Genomic DNA, 27,201 nt, shown 5'->3' with positions numbered 1-27,201 from the left:
TCAATACAAATGACTTTAAACGATATTTAGCGGAATTATCACCATTTTTTACCAAATTTTTTTTCTATTTTTTGTATTCACCCAAATGTATTGTAAACACGTGTTTTAGATGTAAAATAATGTGAACTTAACGTTAAAAATATAAAAAGTATGATTAGTTTAATAGAAATGACTTAAGACGATATTTAGCGGATTCATCACCTGTATTTCAAAATTTTTTTACGACCTTTTATATTCACCCAAATGTATTGTAAAGACGTGTTTTAGATGTTAAATAATGTGAACTTAACGATAAAAATATAAAAAGTATGATTAGTTCAATACAAATGACTTTAAACGATATTTAGCGGAATTATCACCATTTTTTATCAAATTTTTTCCCAAATTTTTTTTCTATTTTTTGTATTCACCCAAATGTATTGTAAATACGTGTTTTAGATGTAAAATAATGTGATCTTAACGATAAAAATATAAAAAGTATGATTAGTTCAATACAAATGACTTTAAACGATATTTAGCGGAATTATCACCATTTTTTAACAAATTTTTTCCCAAATTTTTTTTCTATTTTTTGTATTCACCCAAATGTATTGTAAATACGTGTTTTAGATGTAAAATAATGTGAACTTAACGATAAAAATATAAAAAGTATGATTAGTTCAATACAAATGACTTTAAACGATATTTAGCGGAATTATCACCATTTTTTACCAAATTTTTTTTCTATTTTTTGTATTCACCCAAATGTATTGTAAACACGTGTTTTAGATGTAAAATAATGTGAACTTAACGTTAAAAATATAAAAAGTATGATTAGTTTAATAGAAATGACTTAAGACGATATTTAGCGGATTCATCACCTGTATTTCAAAATTTTTTTACGACCTTTTATATTCACCCAAATGTATTGTAAAGACGTGTTTTAGATGTAAAATTATGTGAACGTAACGATAAAAATATAAAAAGTATGATTAGTTCAATACAAATGACTTTAAATGATATTTAGCGGAATTATCACCATTTTTTACCAAATTTTTTTTTTATTTTTTGTATTCAGACAAATGTATTGTAAAGACGTGTTTTAGATGTAAAATAATGTGAACTTAACGATAAAAATATAAAAAGTATGATTAGTTCAATACAAATGACTTTAAACGATATTTAGCGGAATTATCACCATTTTTTACCAAATTTTTTCCCAAATTTTTTTTCTATTTTTTGTATTCACCCAAATGTATTGTAAATACGTGTTTTAGATGTAAAATAATGTGAACTTAACGATAAAAATATAAAAAGTATGATTAGTTCAATACAAATGACTTTAAACGATATTTAGCGGAATTATCACCATTTTTTACCAAATTTTTTTTCTATTTTTTGTATTCACCCAAATGTATTGTAAACACGTGTTTTAGATGTAAAATAATGTGAACTTAACGTTAAAAATATAAAAAGTATGATTAGTTTAATAGAAATGACTTAAGACGATATTTAGCGGATTCATCACCTGTATTTCAAAATTTTTTTACGACCTTTTATATTCACCCAAATGTATTGTAAAGACGTGTTTTAGATGTTAAATAATGTGAACTTAACGATAAAAATATAAAAAGTATGATTAGTTCAATACAAATGACTTTAAACGATATTTAGCGGAATTATCACCATTTTTTATCAAATTTTTTCCCAAATTTTTTTTCTATTTTTTGTATTCACCCAAATGTATTGTAAATACGTGTTTTAGATGTAAAATAATGTGATCTTAACGATAAAAATATAAAAAGTATGATTAGTTCAATACAAATGACTTTAAACGATATTTAGCGGAATTATCACCATTTTTTAACAAATTTTTTCCCAAATTTTTTTTCTATTTTTTGTATTCACCCAAATGTATTGTAAATACGTGTTTTAGATGTAAAATAATGTGAACTTAACGATAAAAATATAAAAAGTATGATTAGTTCAATACAAATGACTTTAAACGATATTTAGCGGAATTATCACCATTTTTTACCAAATTTTTTTTCTATTTTTTGTATTCACCCAAATGTATTGTAAACACGTGTTTTAGATGTAAAATAATGTGAACTTAACGTTAAAAATATAAAAAGTATGATTAGTTTAATAGAAATGACTTAAGACGATATTTAGCGGATTCATCACCTGTATTTCAAAATTTTTTTACGACCTTTTATATTCACCCAAATGTATTGTAAAGACGTGTTTTAGATGTAAAATTATGTGAACGTAACGATAAAAATATAAAAAGTATGATTAGTTCAATACAAATGACTTTAAATGATATTTAGCGGAATTATCACCATTTTTTACCAAATTTTTTTTTTATTTTTTGTATTCAGACAAATGTATTGTAAAGACGTGTTTTAGATGTAAAATTATGTGAACTTAACGATAAAAATATAAAAAGTATGATTAGTTCAATACAAATGACTTTAAACGATATTTAGCGGAATTATCACCATTTTTTACACAATTTTTTCCCAAATTTTTTTTCTATTTTTTGTATTCACCCAAATGTATTGTAAATACGTGTTTTAGATGTAAAATAATGTGAACCTAACGATAAAAATATAAAAAGTATGATTAGTTCAATACAAATGACTTTAAACGATATTTAGCGGAATTATCACCATTTTTTACCAAATTTTTTTTCTATTTTTTGTATTCACCCAAATGTATTGTAAACACGTGTTTTAGATGTAAAATAATGTGAACTTAACGTTAAAAATATAAAAAGTATGATTAGTTTAATAGAAATGACTTAAGACGATATTTAGCGGATTCATCACCTGTATTTCAAAATTTTTTTACGACCTTTTATATTCACCCAAATGTATTGTAAAGACGTGTTTTAGATGTTAAATAATGTGAACTTAACGATAAAAATATAAAAAGTATGATTAGTTCAATACAAATGACTTTAAACGATATTTAGCGGAATTATCACCATTTTTTACCAAATTTTTTTTCTATTTTTTGTATTCACCCAAATGTATTGTAAACACGTGTTTTAGATGTAAAATAATGTGAACTTAACGTTAAAAATATAAAAAGTATGATTAGTTTAATAGAAATGACTTAAGACGATATTTAGCGGATTCATCACCTGTATTTCAAAATTTTTTTACGACCTTTTATATTCACCCAAATGTATTGTAAAGACGTGTTTTAGATGTAAAATTATGTGAACGTAACGATAAAAATATAAAAAGTATGATTAGTTCAATACAAATGACTTTAAACGATATTTAGCGGAATTATCACCATTTTTTACCCAATTTTTTCCCAAATTTTTTTTCTATTTTTTGTATTCACCCAAATGTATTGTAAACACGTGTTTTAGATGTAAAATAATGTGAACTTAACGTTAAAAATATAAAAAGTATGATTAGTTTAATAGAAATGACTTAAGACGATATTTAGCGGATTCATCACCTGTATTTCAAAATTTTTTTACGACCTTTTATATTCACCCAAATGTATTGTAAAGACGTGTTTTAGATGTTAAATAATGTGAACTTAACGATAAAAATATAAAAAGTATGATTAGTTCAATACAAATGACTTTAAACGATATTTAGCGGAATTATCACCATTTTTTACCAAATTTTTTCCCAAATTTTTTTTCTATTTTTTGTATTCACCCAAATGTATTGTAAATACGTGTTTTAGATGTAAAATAATGTGAACTTAACGATAAAAATATAAAAAGTATGATTAGTTCAATACAAATGACTTTAAACGATATTTAGCGGAATTATCACCATTTTTTACCAAATTTTTTTTCTATTTTTTGTATTCACCCAAATGTATTGTAAACACGTGTTTTAGATGTAAAATAATGTGAACTTAACGTTAAAAATATAAAAAGTATGATTAGTTTAATAGAAATGACTTAAGACGATATTTAGCGGATTCATCACCTGTATTTCAAAATTTTTTTACGACCTTTTATATTCACCCAAATGTATTGTAAAGACGTGTTTTAGATGTTAAATAATGTGAACTTAACGATAAAAATATAAAAAGTATGATTAGTTCAATACAAATGACTTTAAACGATATTTAGCGGAATTATCACCATTTTTTATCAAATTTTTTCCCAAATTTTTTTTCTATTTTTTGTATTCACCCAAATGTATTGTAAATACGTGTTTTAGATGTAAAATAATGTGATCTTAACGATAAAAATATAAAAAGTATGATTAGTTCAATACAAATGACTTTAAACGATATTTAGCGGAATTATCACCATTTTTTAACAAATTTTTTCCCAAATTTTTTTTCTATTTTTTGTATTCACCCAAATGTATTGTAAATACGTGTTTTAGATGTAAAATAATGTGAACTTAACGATAAAAATATAAAAAGTATGATTAGTTCAATACAAATGACTTTAAACGATATTTAGCGGAATTATCACCATTTTTTACCAAATTTTTTTTCTATTTTTTGTATTCACCCAAATGTATTGTAAACACGTGTTTTAGATGTAAAATAATGTGAACTTAACGTTAAAAATATAAAAAGTATGATTAGTTTAATAGAAATGACTTAAGACGATATTTAGCGGATTCATCACCTGTATTTCAAAATTTTTTTACGACCTTTTATATTCACCCAAATGTATTGTAAAGACGTGTTTTAGATGTAAAATTATGTGAACGTAACGATAAAAATATAAAAAGTATGATTAGTTCAATACAAATGACTTTAAATGATATTTAGCGGAATTATCACCATTTTTTACCAAATTTTTTTTTTATTTTTTGTATTCAGACAAATGTATTGTAAAGACGTGTTTTAGATGTAAAATAATGTGAACTTAACGATAAAAATATAAAAAGTATGATTAGTTCAATACAAATGACTTTAAACGATATTTAGCGGAATTATCACCATTTTTTACCAAATTTTTTCCCAAATTTTTTTTCTATTTTTTGTATTCACCCAAATGTATTGTAAATACGTGTTTTAGATGTAAAATAATGTGAACTTAACGATAAAAATATAAAAAGTATGATTAGTTCAATACAAATGACTTTAAACGATATTTAGCGGAATTATCACCATTTTTTACCAAATTTTTTTTCTATTTTTTGTATTCACCCAAATGTATTGTAAACACGTGTTTTAGATGTAAAATAATGTGAACTTAACGTTAAAAATATAAAAAGTATGATTAGTTTAATAGAAATGACTTAAGACGATATTTAGCGGATTCATCACCTGTATTTCAAAATTTTTTTACGACCTTTTATATTCACCCAAATGTATTGTAAAGACGTGTTTTAGATGTTAAATAATGTGAACTTAACGATAAAAATATAAAAAGTATGATTAGTTCAATACAAATGACTTTAAACGATATTTAGCGGAATTATCACCATTTTTTATCAAATTTTTTCCCAAATTTTTTTTCTATTTTTTGTATTCACCCAAATGTATTGTAAATACGTGTTTTAGATGTAAAATAATGTGATCTTAACGATAAAAATATAAAAAGTATGATTAGTTCAATACAAATGACTTTAAACGATATTTAGCGGAATTATCACCATTTTTTAACAAATTTTTTCCCAAATTTTTTTTCTATTTTTTGTATTCACCCAAATGTATTGTAAATACGTGTTTTAGATGTAAAATAATGTGAACTTAACGATAAAAATATAAAAAGTATGATTAGTTCAATACAAATGACTTTAAACGATATTTAGCGGAATTATCACCATTTTTTACCAAATTTTTTTTCTATTTTTTGTATTCACCCAAATGTATTGTAAACACGTGTTTTAGATGTAAAATAATGTGAACTTAACGTTAAAAATATAAAAAGTATGATTAGTTTAATAGAAATGACTTAAGACGATATTTAGCGGATTCATCACCTGTATTTCAAAATTTTTTTACGACCTTTTATATTCACCCAAATGTATTGTAAAGACGTGTTTTAGATGTAAAATTATGTGAACGTAACGATAAAAATATAAAAAGTATGATTAGTTCAATACAAATGACTTTAAATGATATTTAGCGGAATTATCACCATTTTTTACCAAATTTTTTTTTTATTTTTTGTATTCAGACAAATGTATTGTAAAGACGTGTTTTAGATGTAAAATTATGTGAACTTAACGATAAAAATATAAAAAGTATGATTAGTTCAATACAAATGACTTTAAACGATATTTAGCGGAATTATCACCATTTTTTACACAATTTTTTCCCAAATTTTTTTTCTATTTTTTGTATTCACCCAAATGTATTGTAAATACGTGTTTTAGATGTAAAATAATGTGAACCTAACGATAAAAATATAAAAAGTATGATTAGTTCAATACAAATGACTTTAAACGATATTTAGCGGAATTATCACCATTTTTTACCAAATTTTTTTTCTATTTTTTGTATTCACCCAAATGTATTGTAAACACGTGTTTTAGATGTAAAATAATGTGAACTTAACGTTAAAAATATAAAAAGTATGATTAGTTTAATAGAAATGACTTAAGACGATATTTAGCGGATTCATCACCTGTATTTCAAAATTTTTTTACGACCTTTTATATTCACCCAAATGTATTGTAAAGACGTGTTTTAGATGTTAAATAATGTGAACTTAACGATAAAAATATAAAAAGTATGATTAGTTCAATACAAATGACTTTAAACGATATTTAGCGGAATTATCACCATTTTTTACCAAATTTTTTTTCTATTTTTTGTATTCACCCAAATGTATTGTAAACACGTGTTTTAGATGTAAAATAATGTGAACTTAACGTTAAAAATATAAAAAGTATGATTAGTTTAATAGAAATGACTTAAGACGATATTTAGCAGATTCATCACCTGTATTTCAAAATTTTTTTACGACCTTTTATATTCACCCAAATGTATTGTAAAGACGTGTTTTAGATGTAAAATAATGTGAACTTAACGATAAAAATATAAAAAGTATGATTAGTTCAATACAAATGACTTTAAACGATATTTAGCGGAATTATCACCATTTTTTATCAAATTTTTTCCCAAATTTTTTTTCTATTTTTTGTATTCACCCAAATGTATTGTAAATACGTGTTTTAGATGTAAAATAATGTGATCTTAACGATAAAAATATAAAAAGTATGATTAGTTCAATACAAATGACTTTAAACGATATTTAGCGGAATTATCACCATTTTTTAACAAATTTTTTCCCAAATTTTTTTTCTATTTTTTGTATTCACCCAAATGTATTGTAAATACGTGTTTTAGATGTAAAATAATGTGAACTTAACGATAAAAATATAAAAAGTATGATTAGTTCAATACAAATGACTTTAAACGATATTTAGCGGAATTATCACCATTTTTTACCAAATTTTTTTTCTATTTTTTGTATTCACCCAAATGTATTGTAAACACGTGTTTTAGATGTAAAATAATGTGAACTTAACGTTAAAAATATGAAAAGTATGATTAGTTTAATAGAAATGACTTAAGACGATATTTAGCGGATTCATCACCTGTATTTCAAAATTTTTTTACGACCTTTTATATTCACCCAAATGTATTGTAAAGACGTGTTTTAGATGTAAAATTATGTGAACGTAACGATAAAAATATAAAAAGTATGATTAGTTCAATACAAATGACTTTAAATGATATTTAGCGGAATTATCACCATTTTTTACCAAATTTTTTTTTTATTTTTTGTATTCAGACAAATGTATTGTAAAGACGTGTTTTAGATGTAAAATAATGTGAACTTAACGATAAAAATATAAAAAGTATGATTAGTTCAATACAAATGACTTTAAACGATATTTAGCGGAATTATCACCATTTTTTACCAAATTTTTTCCCAAATTTTTTTTCTATTTTTTGTATTCACCCAAATGTATTGTAAATACGTGTTTTAGATGTAAAATAATGTGAACTTAACGATAAAAATATAAAAAGTATGATTAGTTCAATACAAATGACTTTAAACGATATTTAGCGGAATTATCACCATTTTTTACCAAATTTTTTTTCTATTTTTTGTATTCACCCAAATGTATTGTAAACACGTGTTTTAGATGTAAAATAATGTGAACTTAACGTTAAAAATATAAAAAGTATGATTAGTTTAATAGAAATGACTTAAGACGATATTTAGCGGATTCATCACCTGTATTTCAAAATTTTTTTACGACCTTTTATATTCACCCAAATGTATTGTAAAGACGTGTTTTAGATGTTAAATAATGTGAACTTAACGATAAAAATATAAAAAGTATGATTAGTTCAATACAAATGACTTTAAACGATATTTAGCGGAATTATCACCATTTTTTATCAAATTTTTTCCCAAATTTTTTTTCTATTTTTTGTATTCACCCAAATGTATTGTAAATACGTGTTTTAGATGTAAAATAATGTGATCTTAACGATAAAAATATAAAAAGTATGATTAGTTCAATACAAATGACTTTAAACGATATTTAGCGGAATTATCACCATTTTTTAACAAATTTTTTCCCAAATTTTTTTTCTATTTTTTGTATTCACCCAAATGTATTGTAAATACGTGTTTTAGATGTAAAATAATGTGAACTTAACGATAAAAATATAAAAAGTATGATTAGTTCAATACAAATGACTTTAAACGATATTTAGCGGAATTATCACCATTTTTTACACAATTTTTTCCCAAATTTTTTTTCTATTTTTTGTATTCACCCAAATGTATTGTAAATACGTGTTTTAGATGTAAAATAATGTGAACCTAACGATAAAAATATAAAAAGTATGATTAGTTCAATACAAATGACTTTAAACGATATTTAGCGGAATTATCACCATTTTTTACCAAATTTTTTTTCTATTTTTTGTATTCACCCAAATGTATTGTAAACACGTGTTTTAGATGTAAAATAATGTGAACTTAACGTTAAAAATATAAAAAGTATGATTAGTTTAATAGAAATGACTTAAGACGATATTTAGCGGATTCATCACCTGTATTTCAAAATTTTTTTACTACCTTTTATATTCACCCAAATGTATTGTAAAGACGTGTTTTAGATGTTAAATAATGTGAACTTAACGATAAAAATATAAAAAGTATGATTAGTTCAATACAAATGACTTTAAACGATATTTAGCGGAATTATCACCATTTTTTACCAAATTTTTTTTCTATTTTTTGTATTCACCCAAATGTATTGTAAACACGTGTTTTAGATGTAAAATAATGTGAACTTAACGTTAAAAATATAAAAAGTATGATTAGTTTAATAGAAATGACTTAAGACGATATTTAGCAGATTCATCACCTGTATTTCAAAATTTTTTTACGACCTTTTATATTCAACCAAATGTATTGTAAAGACGTGTTTTAGATGTAAAATAATGTGAACTTAACGATAAAAATATAAAAAGTATGATTAGTTCAATACAAATGACTTTAAACGATATTTAGCGGAATTATCACCATTTTTTAACAAATTTTTTCCCAAATTTTTTTTCTATTTTTTGTATTCAGCCAAATGTATTGTAAATACGTGTTTTAGATGTAAAATAATGTGAACTTAACGATAAAAATATAAAAAGTATGATTAGTTCAATACAAATGACTTTAAACGATATTTAGCGGAATTATCACCATTTTTTACCAAATTTTTTCCCAAATTTTTTTTCTATTTTTTGTATTCACCCAAATGTATTGTAAATACGTGTTTTAGATGTAAAATAATGTGAACTTAACGATAAAAATATAAAAAGTATGATTAGTTCAATACAAATGACTTTAAACGATATTTAGCGGAATTATCACCATTTTTTACCAAATTTTTTCCCAAATTTTTTTTCTATTTTTTGTATTCACCCAAATGTATTGTAAATACGTGTTTTAGATGTAAAATAATGTGAACTTAACGATAAAAATATAAAAAGTATGATTAGTTCAATACAAATGACTTTAAACGATATTTAGCGGAATTATCACCATTTTTTACCAAATTTTTTTTCTATTTTTTGTATTCACCCAAATGTATTGTAAACACGTGTTTTAGATGTAAAATAATGTGAACTTAACGTTAAAAATATAAAAAGTATGATTAGTTTAATAGAAATGACTTAAGACGATATTTAGCGGATTCATCACCTGTATTTCAAAATTTTTTTACGACCTTTTATATTCACCCAAATGTATTGTAAAGACGTGTTTTAGATGTTAAATAATGTGAACTTAACGATAAAAATATAAAAAGTATGATTAGTTCAATACAAATGACTTTAAACGATATTTAGCGGAATTATCACCATTTTTTACCAAATTTTTTTTCTATTTTTTGTATTCACCCAAATGTATTGTAAACACGTGTTTTAGATGTAAAATAATGTGAACTTAACGTTAAAAATATAAAAAGTATGATTAGTTTAATAGAAATGACTTAAGACGATATTTAGCAGATTCATCACCTGTATTTCAAAATTTTTTTACGACCTTTTATATTCACCCAAATGTATTGTAAAGACGTGTTTTAGATGTAAAATAATGTGAACTTAACGATAAAAATATAAAAAGTATGATTAGTTCAATACAAATGACTTTAAACGATATTTAGCGGAATTATCACCATTTTTTAACAAATTTTTTCCCAAATTTTTTTTCTATTTTTTGTATTCACCCAAATGTATTGTAAATACGTGTTTTAGATGTAAAATAATGTGAACTTAACGATAAAAATATAAAAAGTATGATTAGTTCAATACAAATGACTTTAAACGATATTTAGCGGAATTATCACCATTTTTTACCAAATTTTTTCCCAAATTTTTTTTCTATTTTTTGTATTCACCCAAATGTATTGTAAATACGTGTTTTAGATGTAAAATAATGTGAACTTAACGATAAAAATATAAAAAGTATGATTAGTTCAATACAAATGACTTTAAACGATATTTAGCGGAATTATCACCATTTTTTACCAAATTTTTTTTCTATTTTTTGTATTCACCCAAATGTATTGTAAACACGTGTTTTAGATGTAAAATAATGTGAACTTAACGTTAAAAATATAAAAAGTATGATTAGTTTAATAGAAATGACTTAAGACGATATTTAGCGGATTCATCACCTGTATTTCAAAATTTTTTTACGACCTTTTATATTCACCCAAATGTATTGTAAAGACGTGTTTTAGATGTTAAATAATGTGAACTTAACGATAAAAATATAAAAAGTATGATTAGTTCAATACAAATGACTTTAAACGATATTTAGCGGAATTATCACCATTTTTTATCAAATTTTTTCCCAAATTTTTTTTCTATTTTTTGTATTCACCCCAATGTATTGTAAATACGTGTTTTAGATGTAAAATAATGTGATCTTAACGATAAAAATATAAAAAGTATGATTAGTTCAATACAAATGACTTTAAACGATATTTAGCGGAATTATCACCATTTTTTAACAAATTTTTTCCCAAATTTTTTTTCTATTTTTTGTATTCACCCAAATGTATTGTAAATACGTGTTTTAGATGTAAAATAATGTGAACTTAACGATAAAAATATAAAAAGTATGATTAGTTCAATACAAATGACTTTAAACGATATTTAGCGGAATTATCACCATTTTTTACCAAATTTTTTTTCTATTTTTTGTATTCACCCAAATGTATTGTAAACACGTGTTTTAGATGTAAAATTATGTGAACGTAACGATAAAAATATAAAAAGTATGATTAGTTCAATACAAATGACTTTAAACGATATTTAGCGGAATTATCACCATTTTTTACCAAATTTTTTTTTTATTTTTTGTATTCAGACAAATGTATTGTAAAGACGTGTTTTAGATGTAAAATTATGTGAACTTAACGATAAAAATATAAAAAGTATGATTAGTTCAATACAAATGACTTTAAACGATATTTAGCGGAATTATCACCATTTTTTACACAATTTTTTCCCAAATTTTTTTTCTATTTTTTGTATTCACCCAAATGTATTGTAAATACGTGTTTTAGATGTAAAATAATGTGAACCTAACGATAAAAATATAAAAAGTATGATTAGTTCAATACAAATGACTTTAAACGATATTTAGCGGAATTATCACCATTTTTTACCAAATTTTTTTTCTATTTTTTGTATTCACCCAAATGTATTGTAAACACGTGTTTTAGATGTAAAATAATGTGAACTTAACGTTAAAAATATAAAAAGTATGATTAGTTTAATAGAAATGACTTAAGACGATATTTAGCGGATTCATCACCTGTATTTCAAAATTTTTTTACGACCTTTTATATTCACCCAAATGTATTGTAAAGACGTGTTTTAGATGTTAAATAATGTGAACTTAACGATAAAAATATAAAAAGTATGATTAGTTCAATACAAATGACTTTAAACGATATTTAGCGGAATTATCACCATTTTTTACCAAATTTTTTTTCTATTTTTTGTATTCACCCAAATGTATTGTAAACACGTGTTTTAGATGTAAAATAATGTGAACTTAACGTTAAAAATATAAAAAGTATGATTAGTTTAATAGAAATGACTTAAGACGATATTTAGCGGATTCATCACCTGTATTTCAAAATTTTTTTACGACCTTTTATATTCACCCAAATGTATTGTAAAGACGTGTTTTAGATGTAAAATAATGTGAACTTAACGATAAAAATATAAAAAGTATGATTAGTTCAATACAAATGACTTTAAACGATATTTAGCGGAATTATCACCATTTTTTACCAAATTTTTTCCCAAATTTTTTATCTATTTTTTGTATTCACCCAAATGTATTGTAAATACGTGTTTTAGATGTAAAATAATGTGAACTTAACGATAAAAATATAAAAAGTATGATTAGTTCAATACAAATGACTTTAAACGATATTTAGCGGAATTATCACCATTTTTTACACAATTTTCTCCCAAATTTTTTTTCTATTTTTTGTATTCACCCAAATGTATTGTAAACACGTGTTTTAGATGTAAAATAATGTGAACTTAACGTTAAAAATATAAAAAGTATGATTAGTTCAATACAAATGACTTTAAACGATATTTAGCGGAATTATCACCATTTTTTACCAAATTTTTTCCCAAATTTTTTTTCTATTTTTTGTATTCACCCAAATGTATTGTAAATACGTGTTTTAGATGTAAAATAATGTGAACTTAACGATAAAAATATAAAAAGTATGATTAGTTCAATACAAATGACTTTAAACGATATTTAGCGGAATTATCACCATTTTTTACCAAATTTTTTTTCTATTTTTTGTATTCACCCAAATGTATTGTAAACACGTGTTTTAGATGTAAAATAATGTGAACTTAACGTTAAAAATATAAAAAGTATGATTAGTTTAATAGAAATGACTTAAGACGATATTTAGCGGATTCATCACCTGTATTTCAAAAATTTTTTACGACCTTTTATATTCACCCAAATGTATTGTAAAGACGTGTTTTAGATGTTAAATAATGTGAACTTAACGATAAAAATATAAAAAGTATGATTAGTTCAATACAAATGACTTTAAACGATATTTAGCGGAATTATCACCATTTTTTACCAAATTTTTTTTCTATTTTTTGTATTCACCCAAATGTATTGTAAACACGTGTTTTAGATGTAAAATAATGTGAACTTAACGTTAAAAATATAAAAAGTATGATTAGTTTAATAGAAATGACTTAAGACGATATTTAGCGGATTCATCACCTGTATTTCAAAATTTTTTTACGACCTTTTATATTCACCCAAATGTATTGTAAAGACGTGTTTTAGATGTAAAATAATGTGAACTTAACGATAAAAATATAAAAAGTATGATTAGTTCAATACAAATGACTTTAAACGATATTTAGCGGAATTATCACCATTTTTTATCAAATTTTTTCCCAAATTTTTTTTCTATTTTTTGTATTCACCCAAATGTATTGTAAATACGTGTTTTAGATGTAAAATAATGTGAACTTAACGATAAAAATATAAAAAGTATGATTAGTTCAATTCAAATGACTTTAAACGATATTTAGCGGAATTATCACCATTTTTTACCAAATTTTTTTTCTATTTTTTGTATTCACCCAAATGTATTGTAAACACGTGTTTTAGATGTAAAATAATGTGAACTTAACGTTAAAAATATAAAAAGTATGATTAGTTTAATAGAAATGACTTAAGACGATATTTAGCGGATTCATCACCTGTATTTCAAAATTTTTTTACGACCTTTTATATTCACCCAAATGTATTGTAAAGACGTGTTTTAGATGTAAAATAATGTGAACTTAACGATAAAAATATAAAAAGTATGATTAGTTCAATACAAATGACTTTAAACGATATTTAGCGGAATTATCACCATTTTTTAACAAATTTTTTCCCAAATTTTTTTTCTATTTTTTGTATTCACCCAAATGTATTGTAAATACGTGTTTTAGATGTAAAATAATGTGAACTTAACGATAAAAATATAAAAAGTATGATTAGTTCAATACAAATGACTTTAAACGATATTTAGCGGAATTATCACCATTTTTTACCAAATTTTTTTTCTATTTTTTGTATTCACCCAAATGTATTGTAAACACGTGTTTTAGATGTAAAATTATGTGAACGTAACGATAAAAATATAAAAAGTATGATTAGTTCAATACAAATGACTTTAAACGATATTTAGCGGAATTATCACCATTTTTTACCAAATTTTTTTTTTATTTTTTGTATTCAGACAAATGTATTGTAAAGACGTGTTTTAGATGTAAAATTATGTGAACGTAACGATAAAAATATAAAAAGTATGATTAGTTCAATACAAATGACTTTAAATGATATTTAGCGGAATTATCACCATTTTTTACCAAATTTTTTTTTTATTTTTTGTATTCAGACAAATGTATTGTAAAGACGTGTTTTAGATGTAAAATTATGTGAACTTAACGATAAAAATATAAAAAGTATGATTAGTTCAATACAAATGACTTTAAACGATATTTAGCGGAATTATCACCATTTTTTACACAATTTTTTCCCAAATTTTTTTTCTATTTTTTGTATTCACCCAAATGTATTGTAAATACGTGTTTTAGATGTAAAATAATGTGAACCTAACGATAAAAATATAAAAAGTATGATTAGTTCAATACAAATGACTTTAAACGATATTTAGCGGAATTATCACCATTTTTTACCAAATTTTTTTTCTATTTTTTGTATTCACCCAAATGTATTGTAAACACGTGTTTTAGATGTAAAATAATGTGAACTTAACGTTAAAAATATAAAAAGTATGATTAGTTTAATAGAAATGACTTAAGACGATATTTAGCGGATTCATCACCTGTATTTCAAAATTTTTTTACGACCTTTTATATTCACCCAAATGTATTGTAAAGACGTGTTTTAGATGTAAAATAATGTGAACTTAACGATAAAAATATAAAAAGTATGATTAGTTCAATACAAATGACTTTAAACGATATTTAGCGGAATTATCACCATTTTTTAACAAATTTTTTCCCAAATTTTTTTTCTATTTTTTGTATTCACCCAAATGTATTGTAAATACGTGTTTTAGATGTAAAATAATGTGAACTTAACGATAAAAATATAAAAAGTATGATTAGTTCAATACAAATGACTTTAAACGATATTTAGCGGAATTATCACCATTTTTTACCAAATTTTTTCCCAAATTTTTTATCTATTTTTTGTATTCACCCAAATGTATTGTAAATACGTGTTTTAGATGTAAAATAATGTGAACTTAACGATAAAAATATAAAAAGTATGATTAGTTCAATACAAATGACTTTAAACGATATTTAGCGGAATTATCACTATTTTTTACACAATTTTCTCCCAAATTTTTTTTCTATTTTTTGTATTCACCCAAATGTATTGTAAAGACGTGTTTTAGATGTAAAATTATGTGAACTTAACGTTAAAAATATAAAAAGTATGATTAGTTCAATACAAATGACTTTAAACGATATTTAGCGGAATTATCACCATTTTTTACCAAATTTTTTCCCAAATTTTTTTTCTATTTTTTGTATTCACCCAAATGTATTGTAAATACGTGTTTTAGATGTAAAATAATGTGAACTTAACGATAAAAATATAAAAAGTATGATTAGTTCAATACAAATGACTTTAAACGATATTTAGCGGAATTATCACCATTTTTTACCAAATTTTTTTTCTATTTTTTGTATTCACCCAAATGTATTGTAAACACGTGTTTTAGATGTAAAATAATGTGAACTTAACGTTAAAAATATAAAAAGTATGATTAGTTTAATAGAAATGACTTAAGACGATATTTAGCGGATTCATCACCTGTATTTCAAAATTTTTTTACGACCTTTTATATTCACCCAAATGTATTGTAAAGACGTGTTTTAGATGTAAAATAATGTGAACTTAACGATAAAAATATAAAAAGTATGATTAGTTCAATACAAATGACTTTAAACGATATTTAGCGGAATTATCACCATTTTTTAACAAATTTTTTCCCAAATTTTTTTTCTATTTTTTGTATTCACCCAAATGTATTGTAAATACGTGTTTTAGATGTAAAATAATGTGAACTTAACGATAAAAATATAAAAAGTATGATTAGTTCAATACAAATGACTTTAAACGATATTTAGCGGAATTATCACCATTTTTTACCAAATTTTTTCCCAAATTTTTTATCTATTTTTTGTATTCACCCAAATGTATTGTAAATACGTGTTTTAGATGTAAAATAATGTGAACTTAACGATAAAAATATAAAAAGTATGATTAGTTCAATACAAATGACTTTAAACGATATTTAGCGGAATTATCACCATTTTTTACACAATTTTTTCCCAAATTTTTTTTCTATTTTTTGTATTCACCCAAATGTATTGTAAACACGTGTTTTAGATGTAAAATAATGTGAACTTAACGTTAAAAATATAAAAAGTATGATTAGTTCAATACAAATGACTTTAAACGATATTTAGCGGAATTATCACCATTTTTTACCAAATTTTTTCCCAAATTTTTTTTCTATTTTTTGTATTCACCCAAATGTATTGTAAATACGTGTTTTAGATGTAAAATAATGTGAACTTAACGTTAAAAATATAAAAAGTATGATTAGTTTAATAGAAATGACTTAAGACGATATTTAGCGGATTCATCACCTGTATTTCAAAATTTTTTTACGACCTTTTATATTCACCCAAATGTATTGTAAAGACGTGTTTTAGATGTAAAATAATGTGAACTTAACGATAAAAATATAAAAAGTATGATTAGTTCAATACAAATGACTTTAAACGATATTTAGCGGAATTATCACCATTTTTTAACAAATTTTTTCCCAAATTTTTTTTCTATTTTTTGTATTCACCCAAATGTATTGTAAATACGTGTTTTAGATGTAAAATAATGTGAACTTAACGATAAAAATATAAAAAGTATGATTAGTTCAATACAAATGACTTTAAACGATATTTAGCGGAATTATCACCATTTTTTACCAAATTTTTTTTCTATTTTTTGTATTCACCCAAATGTATTGTAAACACGTGTTTTAGATGTAAAATAATGTGAACTTAACGTTAAAAATATAAAAAGTATGATTAGTTTAATAGAAATGACTTAAGACGATATTTAGCGGATTCATCACCTGTATTTCAAAATTTTTTTACGACCTTTTATATTCACCCAAATGTATTGTAAAGACGTGTTTTAGATGTAAAATTATGTGAACGTAACGATAAAAATATAAAAAGTATGATTAGTTCAATACAAATGACTTTAAACGATATTTAGCGGAATTATCACCATTTTTTACCAAATTTTTTTTTTATTTTTTGTATTCAGACAAATGTATTGTAAAGACGTGTTTTAGATGTAAAATTATGTGAACTTAACGATAAAAATATAAAAAGTATGATTAGTTCAATACAAATGACTTTAAACGATATTTAGCGGAATTATCACCATTTTTTACACAATTTTTTCCCAAATTTTTTTTCTATTTTTTGTATTCACCCAAATGTATTGTAAATACGTGTTTTAGATGTAAAATAATGTGAACCTAACGATAAAAATATAAAAAGTATGATTAGTTCAATACAAATGACTTTAAACGATATTTAGCGGAATTATCACCATTTTTTACCAAATTTTTTTTCTATTTTTTGTATTCACCCAAATGTATTGTAAACACGTGTTTTAGATGTAAAATAATGTGAACTTAACGTTAAAAATATAAAAAGTATGATTAGTTTAATAGAAATGACTTAAGACGATATTTAGCGGATTCATCACCTGTATTTCAAAATTTTTTTACGACCTTTTATATTCACCCAAATGTATTGTAAAGACGTGTTTTAGATGTTAAATAATGTGAACTTAACGATAAAAATATAAAAAGTATGATTAGTTCAATACAAATGACTTTAAACGATATTTAGCGGAATTATCACCATTTTTTACCAAATTTTTTTTCTATTTTTTGTATTCACCCAAATGTATTGTAAACACGTGTTTTAGATGTAAAATAATGTGAACTTAACGTTAAAAATATAAAAAGTATGATTAGTTTAATAGAAATGACTTAAGACGATATTTAGCGGATTCATCACCTGTATTTCAAAATTTTTTTACGACCTTTTATATTCACCCAAATGTATTGTAAAGACGTGTTTTAGATGTAAAATAATGTGAACTTAACGATAAAAATATAAAAAGTATGATTAGTTCAATACAAATGACTTTAAACGATATTTAGCGGAATTATCACCATTTTTTAACAAATTTTTTCCCAAATTTTTTTTCTATTTTTTGTATTCACCCAAATGTATTGTAAATACGTGTTTTAGATGTAAAATAATGTGAACTTAACGATAAAAATATAAAAAGTATGATTAGTTCAATACAAATGACTTTAAACGATATTTAGCGGAATTATCACCATTTTTTACCAAATTTTTTCCCAAATTTTTTATCTATTTTTTGTATTCACCCAAATGTATTGTAAATACGTGTTTTAGATGTAAAATAATGTGAACTTAACGATAAAAATATAAAAAGTATGATTAGTTCAATACAAATGACTTTAAACGATATTTAGCGGAATTATCACCATTTTTTACACAATTTTTTCCCAAATTTTTTTTCTATTTTTTGTATTCACCCAAATGTATTGTAAACACGTGTTTTAGATGTAAAATAATGTGAACTTAACGTTAAAAATATAAAAAGTATGATTAGTTCAATACAAATGACTTTAAACGATATTTAGCGGAATTATCACCATTTTTTACCAAATTTTTTCCCAAATTTTTTTTCTATTTTTTGTATTCACCCAAATGTATTGTAAATACGTGTTTTAGATGTAAAATAATGTGAACTTAACGATAAAAATATAAAAAGTATGATTAGTTCAATACAAATGACTTTAAACGATATTTAGCGGAATTATCACCATTTTTTACCAAATTTTTTTTCTATTTTTTGTATTCACCCAAATGTATTGTAAACACGTGTTTTAGATGTAAAATAATGTGAACTTAACGTTAAAAATATAAAAAGTATGATTAGTTTAATAGAAATGACTTAAGACGATATTTAGCGGATTCATCACCTGTATTTCAAAATTTTTTTACGACCTTTTATATTCACCCAAATGTATTGTAAAGACGTGTTTTAGATGTTAAATAATGTGAACTTAACGATAAAAATATAAAAAGTATGATTAGTTCAATACAAATGACTTTAAACGATATTTAGCGGAATTATCACCATTTTTTACCAAATTTTTTTTCTATTTTTTGTATTCACCCAAATGTATTGTAAACACGTGTTTTAGATGTAAAATAATGTGAACTTAACGTTAAAAATATAAAAAGTATGATTAGTTTAATAGAAATGACTTAAGACGATATTTAGCGGATTCATCACCTGTATTTCAAAATTTTTTTACGACCTTTTATATTCACCCAAATGTATTGTAAAGACGTGTTTTAGATGTAAAATAATGTGAACTTAACGATAAAAATATAAAAAGTATGATTAGTTCAATACAAATGACTTTAAACGATATTTAGCGGAATTATCACCATTTTTTAACAAATTTTTTCCCAAATTTTTTTTCTATTTTTTGTATTCACCCAAATGTATTGTAAATACGTGTTTTAGAAGTAAAATAATGTGAACTTAACGATAAAAATATAAAAAGTATGATTAGTTCAATACAAATGACTTTAAACGATATTTAGCGGAATTATCACCATTTTTTACCAAATTTTTTCCCAAATTTTTTATCTATTTTTTGTATTCACCCAAATGTATTGTAAATACGTGTTTTAGATGTAAAATAATGTGAACTTAACGATAAAAATATAAAAAGTATGATTAGTTCAATACAAATGACTTTAAACGATATTTAGCGGAATTATCACCATTTTTTACACAATTTTTTCCCAAATTTTTTTTCTATTTTTTGTATTCACCCAAATGTATTGTAAACACGTGTTTTAGATGTAATATAATGTGAACTTAACGTTAAAAATATAAAAAGTATGATTAGTTTAATAGAAATGACTTAAGAGGATATTTAGCGGATTCATCACCTGTATTTCAAAATTTTTTTACGACCTTTTATATTCACCCAAATGTATTGTAAAGACGTGTTTTAGATGTTAAATAATGTGAACTTAACGATAAAAATATAAAAAGTATGATTAGTTCAATACAAATGACTTTAAACGATATTTAGCGGAATTATCACCATTTTTTACCAAATTTTTTTTCTATTTTTTGTATTCACCCAAATGTATTGTAAACACGTGTTTTAGATGTAAAATAATGTGAACTTAACGTTAAAAATATAAAAAGTATGATTAGTTTAATAGAAATGACTTAAGACGATATTTAGCGGATTCATCACCTGTATTTCAAAATTTTTTTACGACCTTTTATATTCACCCAAATGTATTGTAAAGACGTGTTTTAGATGTAAAATAATGTGAACTTAACGATAAAAATATAAAAAGTATGATTAGTTCAATACAAATGACTTTAAACGATATTTAGCGGAATTATCACCATTTTTTAACAAATTTTTTCCCAAATTTTTTTTCTATTTTTTGTATTCACCCAAATGTATTGTAAATACGTGTTTTAGATGTAAAATAATGTGAACTTAACGATAAAAATATAAAAAGTATGATTAGTTCAATACAAATGACTTTAAACGATATTTAGCGGAATTATCACCATTTTTTACCAAATATTTTCCCAAATTTTTTATCTATTTTTTGTATTCACCCAAATGTATTGTAAATACGTGTTTTAGATGTAAAATAATGTGAACTTAACGATAAAAATATAAAAAGTATGATTAGTTCAATACAAATGACTTTAAACGATATTTAGCGGAATTATCACCATTTTTTACACAATTTTTTCCCAAATTTTTTTTCTATTTTTTGTATTCACCCAAATGTATTGTAAATACGTGTTTTAGATGTAAAATAATGTGAACTTAACGATAAAAATATAAAAAGTATGATTAGTTCAATACAAATGACTTTAAACGATATTTAGCGGAATTATCACCATTTTTTACCAAATTTTTTTTCTATTTTTTGTATTCACCCAAATGTATTGTAAACACGTGTTTTAGATGTAAAATAATGTGAACTTAACGTTAAAAATATAAAAAGTATGATTAGTTTAATAGAAATGACTTAAGACGATATTTAGCGGATTCATCACCTGTATTTCAAAATTTTTTTACGACCTTTTATATTCACCCAAATGTATTGTAAAGACGTGTTTTAGATGTTAAATAATGTGAACTTAACGATAAAAATATAAAAAGTATGATTAGTTCAATACAAATGACTTTAAACGATATTTAGCGGAATTATCACCATTTTTTACCAAATTTTTTTTCTATTTTTTGTATTCACCCAAATGTATTGTAAACACGTGTTTTAGATGTAAAATAATGTGAACTTAACGTTAAAAATATAAAAAGTATGATTAGTTTAATAGAAATGACTTAAGACGATATTTAGCGGATTCATCACCTGTATTTCAAAAATTTTTTACGACCTTTTATATTCACCCAAATGTATTGTAAAGACGTGTTTTAGATGTAAAATAATGTGAACTTAACGATAAAAATATAAAAAGTATGATTAGTTCAATACAAATGACTTTAAACGATATTTAGCGGAATTATCACCATTTTTTAACAAATTTTTTCCCAAATTTTTTTTCTATTTTTTGTATTCACCCAAATGTATTGTAAATACGTGTTTTAGATGTAAAATAATGTGAACTTAACGATAAAAATATAAAAAGTATGATTAGTTCAATACAAATGACTTTAAACGATATTTAGCGGAATTATCACCATTTTTTACCAAATTTTTTCCCAAATTTTTTATCTATTTTTTGTATTCACCCAAATGTATTGTAAATACGTGTTTTAGATGTAAAATAATGTGAACTTAACGATAAAAATATAAAAAGTATGATTAGTTCAATACAAATGACTTTAAACGATATTTAGCGGAATTATCACCATTTTTTACACAATTTTTTCCCAAATTTTTTTTCTATTTTTTGTATTCACCCAAATGTATTGTAAACACGTGTTTTAGATGTAATATAATGTGAACTTAACGTTAAAAATATAAAAAGTATGATTAGTTTAATAGAAATGACTTAAGAGGATATTTAGCGGATTCATCACCTGTATTTCAAAATTTTTTTACGACCTTTTATATTCACCTAAATGTATTGTAAAGACGTGTTTTAGATGTTAAATAATGTGAACTTAACGATAAAAATATAAAAAGTATGATTAGTTCAATACAAATGACTTTAAACGATATTTAGCGGAATTATCACCATTTTTTACCAAATTTTTTTTCTATTTTTTGTATTCACCCAAATGTATTGTAAATACGTGTTTTAGATGTAAAATAATGTGAACTTAACGATAAAAATATAAAAAGTATGATTAGTTCAATACAAATGACTTTAAACGATATTTAGCGGAATTATCACCATTTTTTAACAAATTTTTTTTCTATTTTTTGTATTCACCCAAATGTTTTGTAAACACGTGTTTTAGATGTAAAATAATGTGAACTTAACGTTAAAAATATAAAAAGTATGATTAGTTTAATAGAAAAGACTTAAGACGATATTTAGCGGATTCATCACCTGTATTTCAAAATTTTTTTACGACCTTTTATATTCACCCAAATGTATTGTAAAGACGTGTTTTAGATGTAAAATAATGTGAACTTAACGATAAAAATTTAAAAAGTATGATTAGTTCAATACAAATGACTTTAAACGATATTTAGCGGAATTATCACCATTTTTTACCCAATTTTTTCCCGAATTTTTTTTCTATTTTTTGTATTCACCCAAATGTATTGTAAATACGTGTTTTAGATGTAAAATAATGTGAACTTAACGATAAAAATATAAAAAGTATGATTAGTTCAATACAAATGACTTTAAACGATATTTAGCGGAATTATCACCATTTTTTACCAAATTTTTTCCCAAATTTTTTTTCTATTTTTTGTATTCACCCAAATGTATTGTAAATACGTGTTTTAGATGTAAAATTATGTGAACTTAACGATAAAAATATAAAAAGTATGATTAGTTCAATACAAATGACTTTAAACGATATTTAGCGGAATTATCACCATTTTTTACCAAATTTTTTTTCTATTTTTTGTATTCACCCAAATGTATTGTAAACACGTGTTTTAGATGTAAAATAATGTGAACTTAACGTTAAAAATATAAAAAGTATGATTAGTTTAATAGAAATGACTTAAGACGATATTTAGCGGATTCATCACCTGTATTTCAAAATTTTTTTACGACCTTTTATATTCACCCAAATGTATTGTAAAGACGTGTTTTAGATGTAAAATTATGTGAACTTAACGATAAAAATATAAAAAGTATGATTAGTTCAATACAAATGACTTTAAACGATATTTAGCGGAATTATCACCATTTTTTACCCAATTTTATCACAAATTTTTTTTCTATTTTTTGTATTCACCCAAATGTATTGTAAATACGTGTTTTAGATGTAAAATAATGTGAACTTAACGTTAAAAATATAAAAAGTATGATTAGTTTAATAGAAATGACTTAAGACGATATTTAGCGGATTCATCACCTGTATTTCAAAATTTTTTTACGACCTTTTATATTCACCCAAATGTATTGTAAAGACGTGTTTTAGATGTAAAATAATGTGAACTTAACGATAAAAATTTAAAAAGTATGATTAGTTCAATACAAATGACTTTAAACGATATTTAGCGGAATTATCACCATTTTTTACCCAATTTTTTCCCAAATTTTTTTTCTATTTTTTGTATTCACCCAAATGTATTGTAAATACGTGTTTTAGATGTAAAATAATGTGAACTTAACGATAAAAATAGAAAAAGTATGATTAGTTCAATACAAATGACTTTAAACGATATTTAGCGGAATTATCACCATTTTTTACCAAATTTTTTCCCAAATTTTTTTTCTATTTTTTGTATTCACCCAAATGTATTGTAAATACGTGTTTTAGATGTAAAGTAATGTGAACTTAACGATAAAAATATAAAAAGTATGATTAGTTCAATACAAATGACTTTAAACGATATTTAGCGGAATTATCACCATTTTTTACCAAATTTTTTCCCAAATTTTTTTTCTATTTTTTGTATTCACCCAAATGTATTGTAAATACGTGTTTTAGATGTAAAATAATGTGAACTTAACGATAAAAATATAAAAAGTATGATTAGTTCAATACAAATGACTTTAAACGATATTTAGCGGAATTATCACCATTTTTTACCAAATTTTTTTTCTATTTTTTGTATTCACCCAAATGTATTGTAAACACGTGTTTTAGATGTAAAATAATGTGAACTTAACGTTAAAAATATAAAAAGTATGATTAGTTTAATATAAATGACTAAAGACGATATTTAGCGGATTCATCACCTGTATTTCAAAATTTTTTTACGACCTTTTATATTCACCCAAATGTATTGTAAAGACGTGTTTTAGATGTAAAATAATGTGAACTTAACGATAAAAATATAAAAAGTATGATTAGTTCAATACAAATGACTTTAAACGATATTTAGCGGAATTATCACCATTTTTTACCAAATTTTTTTTCTATTTTTTGTATTCAACCAAATGTTTTGTAAACACGTGTTTTAGATGTAAAATAATGTGAACTTAACGATAAAAATATAAAAAGTATGATTAGTTCAATACAAATGACTTTAAACGATATTTAGCGGAATTATCACCATTTTTTACCAAATTTTTTCCCAAATTTTTTTTCTATTTTTTGTATTCACCCAAATGTATTGTAAATACGTGTTTTAGATGTAAAATAATGTGAACTTAACGATAAAAATATAAAAAGTATGATTAGTTCAATACAAATGACTTTAAACGATATTTAGCGGAATTATCACCATTTTTTACCTAATTTTTTTTCTATTTTTTGTATTCACCCAAATGTATTGTAAACACGTGTTTTAGATGTAAAATAATGTGAACTTAACGTTAAAAATATAAAAAGTATGATTAGTTTAATATAAATGACTAAAGACGATATTTAGCGGATTCATCACCTGTATTTCAAAATTTTTTTACGACCTATTATATTCACCCAAATGTATTGTAAAGACGTGTTTTAGATGTAAAATAATGTGAACTTAACGATAAAAATATAAAAAGTATGATTAGTTCAATACAAATGACTTTAAACGATATTTAGCGGAATTATCACCATTTTTTACCAAATTTTTTTTCTATTTTTTGTATTCACCCAAATGTTTTGTAAACACGTGTTTTAGATGTAAAATAATGTGAACTTAACGTTAAAAATATAAAAAGTATGATTAGTTTAATAGAAATGACTTAAGACGATATTTAGCGGATTCATCACCTGTATTTCAAAATTTTTTTACGACCTTTTATATTCACCCAAATGTATTGTAAAGACGTGTTTTAGATGTAAAATAATGTGAACTTAACGATAAAAATATAAAAAGTATGATTAGTTTAATATAAATGACTTAAGACGATATTTAGCGGATTCATCACCTGTATTTCAAAATTTTTTTACGACCTTTTATATTCACCCAAATGTATTGTAAAGACGTGTTTTAGATGTAAAATAATGTGAACTTAACGATAAAAATATAAAAAGTATGATTAGTTCAATACAAATGACTTTAAACGATATTTAGCGGAATTATCACCATTTTTTACCAAATTTTTTTTCTATTTTTTTTCTATTTTTTGTATTCACCCAAATGTATTGTAAATACGTGTTTTAGATGTAAAATAATGTGAACTTAACGTTAAAAATATAAAAAGTATGATTAGTTTAATAGAAATGACTTAAGACGATATTTAGCGGATTCATCACCTGTATTTCAAAATTTTTTTACGACCTTTTATATTCACCCAAATGTATTGTAAAGACGTGTTTTAGATGTAAAATAATGTGAACTTAACGATAAAAATATAAAAAGTATGATTAGTTCAATACAAATGACTTTAAACGATATTTAGCGGAATTATCACCATTTTTTACCAAATTTTTTCCCAAATTTTTTTTCTATTTTTTGTATTCACCCAAATGTATTGTAAATACGTGTTTTAGATGTAAAATAATGTGAACTTAACGATAAAAATATAAAAAGTATGATTAGTTCAATACAAATGACTTTAAACGATATTTAGCGGAATTATCACCATTTTTTACCAAATTTTTTCCCAAATTTTTTTTCTATTTTTTGTATTCCCCCAAATGTATTGTAAATACGTGTTTTAGATGTAAAATAATGTGAACTTAACGATAAAAATATAAAAAGTATGATTAGTTCAATACAAATGACTTTAAACGATATTTAGCGGAATTATCACCATTTTTTACCAAATTTTTTTTCTATTTTTTGTATTCACCCAAATGTATTGTAAACACGTGTTTTAGATGTAAAATTATGTGAATTTAACGATAAAAATATAAAAAGTATGATTAGTTCAATACAAATGACTTTAAACGATATTTAGCGGAATTATCACCATTTTTT

This window comes from Diuraphis noxia, unplaced genomic scaffold (assembly GCF_037042655.1).
Source record: "Diuraphis noxia isolate RWA-SAM2 unplaced genomic scaffold, SU_Dnox_SAM2 contig0004, whole genome shotgun sequence".
Taxonomy (NCBI): Eukaryota; Metazoa; Arthropoda; class Insecta; order Hemiptera; family Aphididae; genus Diuraphis; species Diuraphis noxia.
Note: the sequence above shows the minus strand (reverse complement) of the source record.